The following is a 10,821-nucleotide window of genomic DNA, read 5'->3' as shown; positions in this document are numbered from 1 at the left end:
GCGCGCGGCCGTGGCTCCGTGCCGCCCTCCTCCTCGCCGCCACCTCCTCCTCCCCCCGCCCGCCAGGAATTTCACTGCACTCCGCTCCGCTGTGCGCAGGCGCACTCCGGGCAGCCACGGGCCCTTCCGCGCCGCCATTTTAGGAGTGGCAGCAGGGCGGGGAGGCGGTGCGAGGCGAGGCGGGGCCGCCATCTTGAGGAGGTCAAGTTTCAGCTTGGCGCCTCGCTGAGGGCAGCGGGTCTCCTGAGGGCAGCAGCCGTCAGCTTCCTTCAGTTACCTCACGGCTTTCCTCAGTTGTGGCACCGCACGAGTCGCGTTGGATGAGCTTAGTGCTCTTTTCCAACCTTGGTGATTCTAAGGCTGCTCTGACACACGGAGCCGTACGTAACAAAAACAGCGTTTTGTCCTCACTCGAAGCCATCTCCCACGCCCAGAGGGAGCCGTGGTTATTATTTGGCTAAGGGAAGCAGTGCTGGCTGCTGGAAAATCGCTCGCTGCAGGCTATGCGGGGTTGCTGCAGTGTGGGGCTCTGTGGGAATGTGAGGGCAGCGCCAGGGCGGGAGCGAGGGCTGAACATCGCCTATGTGAATGAATGCCCTCCTGGCGCTGTGAGGTAAAGGCGGTCTCCTCGCTGGAGTCTCTGATTTTACGACTTAATTGTTATAGAAATGCAGTTTCTATAGGTGAGCAGTTATTATCAACGACAGAAATTAGGAAACTCCCTGCTCGGTTGCAAGGAGCTGCTACAAAGGATTTATCCTGCACGGTTCTGCCAAGATGTTTTTCGTGAAAGTAACCCTCTTCATTGTCTTCTATACGAGGAATTTGTATGTGAACATCAAACTTGGCTTTGCAACGAGAGCAAGAAACCCGAGATAAACGAGATGCTTTATTAGCAATGCTGAAGTCTTCTCCACAGTTGTAATTCTCGTTACAGCCCAAGCATTTCATTACTGTAGTCCAACAATTAATCAGAATACCATTCCCAGACATTCTGGTGATTCTGATTAAATCTTTGTCCTCTTCAATGATTAAACTAGGATGAAAGAAGACATCGCACAGCATACGCTGCCGTTACTGAAATTCATCTTATAAATGGTGTTCTTAGCCAAAGAAAGTCTTTGTGAAAGTCTTTCCCTTTGTAGGTTAACTCTGATTCCCAAATGTATTTTTTTGTTTATATTTTGTTATTGCTTCAGTCAGGCTCACTCAATCTTATAAAAGCAACCTATCTATTTAAACATAGAAAGCTATCATGTGCAAGTTCATTTTGTAAACTTGATATGCTAAGAGACAGTCACCCAGATTGGAATTCAGGCGTGTTGATGGGAAGTGACACTATTCTGGGTGGTATTTCTGTTTCAGGAATAAAAGGTAGGCTCTGTTCACAATGTCAGTTAAGCCAGCACTAAATTCACTCAACTTTCTGTACCTGAGTCAATTCAGGCATGAGCACACATTTCTGACAGCGCTATTAATAGAGGACCTAACCACAGCATTGCAGACTGAAAGGTTATATAAAAGAACTCTATTTCTATTACAACATAATCAAAATAATCCTGAATTTCACCATTAGGTCACTCATTGGCAGTCATCTTATTTAAGAGGAAAGTCTCCTGTGGCTTATGTATGATTTTCTTGTGAGGAACATAAAAGACTGTGGGCTGGAAGAGGAAGGATATGGTTTAAGCAGGCACAGATGACCTGGATTCCTTTATTCTGCCAGCAGATTTAATCCTCTTTTACAAAAGTAATATGTGTTTCTTTATAGGAAGCTCTGGAAATTGAAAGTACCCTCACCTTGCTCTGTCAAATCACCTTGTGTGCAGCTGCAAATTGCAGAACACGTCTACTGCTGGTCAGGTTAGGTGACATGAACTTGTTTAGTGCTTCTTTACAGCAGTAAAGACTCTGTGGAATCCCATCATGAAAATGAAGCTGTCATGCCACAGTGAAGTCAGAACTCTGTTGGCTTGCAGTTCATGTTGTTTGTCCTTGATCACAACTGGCTATCTGTAAAGAGACAAAAGCATTTCTGTGGCTAGATAAAGTGATCTTTTGTTCTGTTAATATCCAGCTTCTATACTCCTTATGCACAAACACCTTATCCCAATTGTTTGGTGAAGCAATACCCAGTATGTTTTAGGAAAAGATCTCAGGAAAGGAGAAATTAATTTCTTAAATTAGTTTTACCATCTCTAACTTGCTGCCTGTCTGCCGCAGTCTCTCCCATCTCTGCATTAAATAGAAAGGCAATAAAGAATTTAGATTGCCTTTTCTTTCCTGTAACTATTTCTTGTATGATGATTGTCAGATCATATAGACATTTGCTGTGGTCTTTACTGCATCAATCTGTTTTCCCTTAGTAGGGATTCATCTTGTAATTAGAATAGAAAATTCTGGAAGTTGTTTGTTTGTTTGTTTGTTTGTTGTTTTGCTTTGTTTTGTTTTGTTTGTCACCTTCAGCATCTTGCTTTGCTTGAATATCTTTTAGTCGACTTTCTCTCCCAGTTCCTCACTCACAACACAAGTCACAGATTACACCAGGCATAGCTGCTGTTCAAGGGAGAATCTTCTGTCTGGATTCATACTGTTAGCAACATCTGCTCCTCTACTTCAGCTTCTTGGCAAAAGCAAGAAGCTGATGGTAAGACAGACATAGCTCCCTGTAACATGTTCAGCAACGTTCCTCTAATTTTACATGCTGGAATCAGCAAGAAGACATTTTAAATGGCAACAGTGTGAGGTATCAATTTTAGGCTTAAAAAAGGTTCCTCTTAGGGGAATAGGAACCATGTTGTACCCATTACAACACTTAAGTTTGAATTTCTTGCTGTTGATACAAAGCAAATAACATTGTTTTTGTTGCTGTTTTTAACAGTGAAGTCTATACATGTTTCAAGTCTTATATTCTGGATCTAAATTTTTACCAGGAAAAAATATCAGTCTGCTGAGCTGTGGTGTACCCTCTCACACTTGTTTTAGCTGTACATTCCCTGATATATAAGTAGTTTACTCTATGGAAGCTCTTTTAGAATGAACTTTGACTACATTTGCACATGAACAGTAAAATCTAAATTAGTTCTTCCTATACTGTAAAAAAAGTAACATCCAACATTATCATGGATGTACCATGAAAGCCAATGCTCTGAAAAACTGCTTCTCAGAGAGAACTTGGGAAAAAAGAGACAGCAATTCACTTTTGTCTTTGATTCATAGCTCCCTGCTTGAATAAGAGCATATCAAAAACTGAAAGCTGTTTTGGTTCTGATGATGTTTGACCTACATATAAAGACTGAACCTGGTGCTGGACACTCCATTCTGTCCAGAAGCACTCTGTGTAAGTTCAAGGCTAACGCTATGAAACAGGTTCAAAAGTTTAGCTCTTACTCAAATACTGCTGGGCTCACATTTCACTGGGAAGTGGGTTTGCGTGTGAAGGGAGGTTTCCTGGAAAAAATGGACCAGTGAACCATTAGCATGGCAACCAGAGAGAAACCTGGGATGGGGCAGTTGCAGTTACTACAACACATCTCTTCAGAACATACCTCAGTGCAGAATAGGATGAAAATGTTTGTATTTACTTGCATTGTAGCAATGTTCAGATTCTACAACTGAGAGCAGAGTCCGGCTGGGTTAACGCTAATCCTTGATGATCCCCATAGAGTTAAGAATCTCCATTTCTTCTGTAAGAGTACAAACTGTTAGGCTGGATGTGGCTGGCAGGCTGTGGTGCTGAACTGATGTGCCCAAGATGCCAGAGCAAGCCCGTACAGGAGGCAGAAATTGGAGCTAGTCCTGCCTTCCATTCCCTGATACATGAAACCACAATGGCTTTGATGTTCAAACCTTGCCATGTGTCTGTCCATCATTCCTTAAGCCCAGCAATATTGCACCCAGCTCACTGACTGCAGATGAGGGTTTTGATAGTGGCACAAAACGTAGAAAATAATTGTGTAGAAGAGACGTGGATGTAAACAAAGTCATTCACCAGGGGATGACGCCTCTCATGTCATGACATGACTTTTGGATAAGGTTTCTGGTATGAAGCTACCTTGAGGGGAATGGTTATGGTAAAAGTGTTTCTGGAACTGCAGGCAATCCTTATGGATCCTTACACTGATGTTGGCTCAGCCTGTTGGCAGGATGGCCCCCCTTTAAGACCTGCGTAAACCCAAATGAACAAATGACCTTGCTCTAAGCTTTATGCAGGTTTATACCGTTACTTAAAGAGAGAGTACTCTCAGCTGGGAAACTGAGACTTTGCTCTCTCATTAGTCAGGACCAGGGCAAAATGCCTGCTTTAGAGGTGTTCATTTTAGACAATGTGGACATGGTTTTTTGAGAGTACGCTGAATTTCTTCCCTCGTAATTAGTGAAAAACAGTAAACTTCAAAGTCAAACAGAAGATGAAAGCAGCAGAAGTTAATGGCTGCACTGAGAGTCAAAATTGTTATGGGAAGGGTTAAACTCAATTGAAAAAAATGCATTTTTCTAACTTGTATTTCTCAAGAACTGAGTCTGAGAAATTTTTGCTTTGCTGCCTGCAAAGCCTGACCTAACTGACAATCAGTTTAATGTACCTGATGGAAAGCAGTCATGAGATCCACTGCTGCATCAGTTTTCAATCCTTGGAACGAATACAAGGATGTGAAATACGAGGCAGGTCGTAATTGATTTGCCTTTTCTGAAATGCTGGGTTGTTACTGCGAGAAAATAGACATCAGAGTTCTCATGTGAAGAAAATAAAGGCAGATGTTTGAAAATGGGTATTTCTATGTAAATTTGAAGTCTGAACTTAAAACACAGTTCTCATGTTTGATACTCCTGTTGTAGGTGTAAAATAGATATTTTAATAATTCAGACATGATTTTAAATGGCAAGTAGGAAATCTTAATTTACATAATTTATGTTAATCATATTTTACATCGATAATTGTTAATTCTCTACTTGAATAAGGGCAGATATGCCGTGCTCAGCAGGGCGTTTGTCTCCTTTAGTCTGAGGGACAAGAGTAGTCATTAACTTGAGACCATCAGGTATGTATTCACACCTTCAATTTTGTTGTGTTTTTTTTAAGTCATTAAGTCATTAAGTGTTACTTGATATCTTTTGTTTATTAGTTACTGTGAGTTTTTAACCAATTATTTCTGTTAGGTGACACTTACATGGGATCTAAGATTCAATTAAAATGAGCAAAGGAGATATTAATGAGGGAGGAAAGGTTGTTTTTAGCTCCCCCAACTTCCAAAATATGAACACTAGCGGATCCTATCCTCCCACAAGCTTAAGCTTCCTGCAGCACAATTTTACTCATAGTTTGGAAAAGGGAAAACAAGAAGAGCTACTTTCCTTTTTCAAATCCCTGCTGAGTTCTCAACCCCAAACAACCAGGCACCAGTATGAACTTGTTGAATAATCTCTAACGAAGAACTCCATTTCTTTCTGCACCTGCAGATGAAGTACTGCTGTAAAGGCTGGGCCAGCACTCCATGGGCTGCTCCTAATCACTCACCCAGTGATACCCACCAGTTTGGTGATTTGACTTTCTCTGGCATTTCCACAGCCAGCCTGGCCTGCACGTGTATTTTGTACTTACTGACCCTACTAAAGACTAATGAAAAGTGTCTGAAGTGCTACTTTGAGTACGGAATAGAGATTTGCCGAGCTGCTGACTTGTAAGAAAAAAGAAATACTTGTTATTTCACTGGTCCTTAACTTGTTTTAAACAGAAATAGCTACTAGAACCATGAGAAGAAAATTCTGTTATTAGTAGACTGTCAGACTGTATTACAATGCTGGATATAATGTATATACTGTGCAAATACCAGCATGGTTCCAGGCAAGATAAAAAGGAAGGCCCCAGTTCATTCACATACTTTTAATTTTACATGGAAGATCTTGTAAGACCATCTTCGGACCAGGTAAAACTGCTGGTAATAAAGAGTGGATGGAAAGATATTATGAATGGAATGAATGGATAGAAAAGTATAGGATGTGAATGTGTCTAGTGTTCTAGTGGAAGACAGTGCTAAAAATACCTGGTCAAATTGCATGAAAGAAGGAATTCTTCCCAACTGCTCAGCTCCTGGATTGCTGATATAACTCGTAGACTATCCTTCACCTTGTTTTCTCCATCTCCTTGGATTTTTTTTGTCTGTTTCATTAGAGGCAGACATTGGACTGGCTGAGCCAACTTCATTACCAATAGCTGATAAAAATCAAACTAAAGATGCACAGGAAGTGAGTATGGCCACTTTCTGCATTGGTTCTCTTGTCGAAGCAGAAGCTTCCCTCTGCCTAAGGTGGGTAACCATCAGTGGCACCATGAGTATATTCTAATCCCTATTTCCTATCTAACTCACTTTATAAGTTTCAGTATTTCCACATATTTGCTGAATAGCTGTCATAAATGTCAGCATCCTGGGTTTAGTGTGAATAAGAGCCTCAAAATGACAAGTTTTCTTCTGTTGCTGGCAGAATCTCCCAGTTCCAGCAATTATGCACAGCAATAGAGAGTTCCTGTACTTACCAAAACAGTGAGCACAGCGTACACTTTGCCTTACTGGAAGCAATAAGAGAGGTTGTTATTTTGCTTTTGCTGGACATGTTTCTGGGAAATAAAGGCACTAAATTAGATCACTGTGAATGTAAATCTCTTTATTCAAGTTTTTGAATAACCCCAATTCTAACATTCTCTATAGTGATTAAGATTCTGTGTGGAACAGTCTCTTTTTTAGTCTGAAGCTAGCAAAGCTAGGTAAAGAGAGACATCACTGGGAAAGGCCTCTATTTTTGTTCTGCCAATGTCTATTTGTCATTACTCATAATAAATGGCTCCTTATCTGTTATTCCTTCTTCTTAATTAAGAGGTCTCTGGGGTATAAAAGTGAAGACTGCAATGATCACCTAATAGCTCTTCTAGGAATTAATGTTTCACTGTTGAAGGAAGGTCAAAATATAGGTTAAACAGATGTTTAATCCCATAGGTTTTGTCTTTTTCCAAATCCATGCAGATTTCACAGCCATTTTCTTGCTATAACTGTGGTAGAATTGTCCACAATCCTGAAATGTGATAAATCCAGTTATCAGATGTACTATTAAACTTGAGCTTGAGTTAAAAGAAATGGTAGAGGCAAAAATAGTTAAAAACTGGTTAGCTGAGAGTGTCTTTGATGGTAACATAATGCCTCACTTTTCTTGACCTCCACAAGCTGTTCTGTGCTCGAATAAATCTCAGCTAGAAGAGGAAGCTCTGTTCCACTGATGTGCTGCTTCCCTTTTGTCTAATGCAAATGCAAAATGTGCTCGCTTGCAAAGAAGGATTGTTCTTGCTCTTATTTTCATTTGTGGCAGGATTACACGGATACAACTGAGGAGAATGTTACCTGTGAAAGGAGTTATTTGGATAAACCCTTCATGATGTATTCATACAGTTGCAGTTTGTTTCTTAATTCTAAAAGTGTAGAAGAGGCTGAACAAGCATCCTTCCCCAGACAAAAGCACGATCTGCGTGCTTGGAAGATGAAAACTATACGTGGGTTATGTGTAATGAGCAAAAAGGTGAACTTTACTGCACACAGTGTGTATATTACTGTGAAAGCATTTCAAGTGGAAATGCAGACTGAGGTGATTACAAAGGATGTAATTAAAAAATGTGACATTTGTTGAAACTCACAGAATGAGAATCTTCTAAGCAGGCATTTTTCAATTAAGAGTATAGTGAAACAAGTGGTTCGGTTGGTTTTCTTGAAGTTGTTTAGTAACAGAAGACTGCTTGTGAAGTGTTCTGGGCTCATAATTATTGTTAGTCTGGATGGATCATTCCTGGTTATACAGTTGTTCCATGAGATGCATGCAAAAGCAAGTGATGCACAAATTGGGTAGTGGCTCACGCTGTTAGCTCTGCCTGCAAAGATCTGGAGAGCACTCACTGGCAACCCAGTCATGTACAGCTGGCTCCTGATTATTCAGCTTCTAAATTTAATTCTAATAGACTAAGTATTTCATAACGGTAATTTGGCCACAAACAATACACTGACATAGAGCAGATTCAACAAACTGCAGGCGCAGAATTTCTCAAACTTCAGTCAGAAGCGGAGCACCAAGGCTTCCTTCTTTCTGGCCAGGGAACAAGTATTGGGAACAATAAGGGAACAAGTATTTGGTGAATGTGCATCAGTCAGAGGAACTGTAATGCCAGAAAAAGATACCTGCTAGTAGAGGAGTCGTCTCTGGAGTTTTGCAATATGGCCTTTTGTGATATATGACACACAACCTATATAATACAATAGAAACTGAAAATCATGCTGAATTTTGTGCAGGATTACATTACTTGAGTAGCCTGCTCTCATGCAAATCTGTCACTGGTTTAAACAGCAGATCAAACTGCCATTCCTCCAGCCATGCAGTCCAGATATTGATGTCTAGGTCCAACTCTGCCTCTATTATCAACATAGAGTACGTTCCAAACCAGAAGTGGATTATTGTGAAATCATGATTAATCAGAGACTGCAGTGACAAACCTCAAAAAATCACAGCCTCTTGCCTCAAGCACTTTTCCTTTACAGCTCTTTCACAGTCATCATCATTGCCTTCGTATCAGCTTGGAGAGGAACTTATCAGGTAGGTCCGAACATCCATTTATTAACTTGACTGCCTAGAAGAACGATGTTGAATATTATTTTCTGAACTTGTCAGACACTGAATTATTGTGGCAGTCCCTGTTGCAGTTATTTGCAGGACCTCAAGATTTATGAATTTGCTTCCATCATATATATTTAAAAAAACACGTAATGGCTGTGCCTTGAAATGCTGACCGTTCCCACATGTGTGTGCAAATACACACAAACTTATCTTCTCTTTTTGCTACTTTATGTTCTCTGGCTGGGTGATGCAGGAGAGAGGGAGATACCAAACTGAGCTTGCTTCTTTCTTCCTAAAATCGGTATTGTTAGATCTAGTCAACAATTAATGTTATTTCCATATTGAATTCACACATTTTGTTGCTTTTTGCTGTTTAAGAGGGTTAATAAACTTATTTTATTTTATGCATAGAAATGGTTTGGAGTTAATCAAGATAAGAAAATAATCCTCAATTTCTATCTTACTGAAAACTTGGCTGACTATAATAGACCTTCTGACCCGGCCTTCTGAGGAAGCTCTGGCAAAATGTTCAAAGCAGCCCCTGGACGCAGCACTCTCGGTTTGCAGCGTGTCTGACTGAAGGGGTATTTGGAAAATCCAGGGGCATTTTGTAGTAGATACTCGAAAACCTTTCAGTGGAAACTGGAAGCTCTCACATCTCTTGTCTGTGAACAGACCCATCTAGGTTGCAGGCATGGCACGTTTGTTGGCAGCATCTCACCTGGTTTCAGTTAAAGTGGCAGGAACGCCCCAGCGGCTGTAATGTACGCTGCTTCCACAAGTCTTAGCTGGTTAACAGAGCGCTGCCTGTGAGCGCATCTCCTCACCAGCTGCCTCCTGCTGGCACCACCGGCTCGTTCCTGCTAATGAGAACGGCAGCACAGGGCAGGGTTGTGGCCAAGTAAGGGTAAGAGCCTCAGTCAGGTGGAGCACGCAGCACAGTGAGAGCCATCGGGGCTGCTGCCCAGCTGCTGAGTGTGTGCCTGGACAAGCAGGACACTCCAGTGAGTCATGGCCAAGGACTCCCTCGATGAGTAATAGCTAAGAAGATGAACTCAGTTGAATGCTCTGTTTGAAACAAGGCAGCTTCCTAAGCGCATAAAACTGCCACAGCTTGGCCTGCTGAGTGTCAGCCGACCAGCTCTAACCATCACCAAATGCATGTGCTCATCTGGGCATCCTCGGTTGCATTTGTCAGGTTCAGCCATCAAAACAACTTCTGCTACCACAGCCATATGCAGAACGGGGTAAGAAAATACACTGCTGTGTGCATGGACTAGTGCCAGATGCCTAGAATAAACAGGTTCCAACTTGCTGCTACCATAGAAGGATTTAACTGCTGGTGACTTCTTGCATGACACAGCTATGAGATCGCATGCCTAAATGGACCATCAGAATGGAAATGGAGAAGGAGGATGCTGGGGATAAAAACTTATTGCATTGCACTGGCACCAGGCACACCTATTGTCAGCTCTGCAGGCAAACACTGTGCTCTGTTCCAGGGCAGTCTATATCCTAACTGACAGAAATGAACAAAGAAGGAAGAAATAATGTTTGTCTATAAAGAAATGAGCTGTAATCCCACCTAAAAAAAAACTTAATTTGTATTGTTCAGTGGTTTCCTGTAGTCAGTATAGAAGAAGTGAATGGTGACAAAGTTTTGTAGAATCTTCTTGCTTGGTGTTGTCTGCACAAACATGTCTTGGTCTGAGAAAATGAGAAATAGACTGTTAGAGGCAGAACAGTTATCAAAGAGTGATGCTTATAAAAGCTGCCAGAGTAAGGCTAAGTCACAGAGGACCTTTTGGCCACAGACTGTAGCCAGCAGTGCAAACCTGAGCGGGTGGAAAGACATGGTTGGAACACCGAGGGAAGGAGAGGTGATGTCTGCTACCAGCAGCTGGGACAGAGTTGTGTTCTGCTCGGCACTGAGTTCTATATGACAACCTGACTTACAAATCTGTGCTGCAGACAGAACAAAATGCCAGTCAGAATAGCATCAAAAAGTCTCAAACCGAAGCGATACTGGAGCAGAGGATGGGGTTTAAAGTGATGTCTGGGCAACAGAGCTGCTACCAGGACAGAGCTGGTACCTGGCGCAAGTAACAGGAAACAGAAACGGTAAAGAAAGCAAAAGGAGAATCAGAAGTGGAATCAAAATCGCACCTACAAGAC

Source organism: Meleagris gallopavo, chromosome 21, assembly GCF_000146605.3.
Source record: "Meleagris gallopavo isolate NT-WF06-2002-E0010 breed Aviagen turkey brand Nicholas breeding stock chromosome 21, Turkey_5.1, whole genome shotgun sequence".
Lineage (NCBI taxonomy): Eukaryota > Metazoa > Chordata > Aves > Galliformes > Phasianidae > Meleagris > Meleagris gallopavo.
This window is presented reverse-complemented; position numbering follows the sequence as displayed.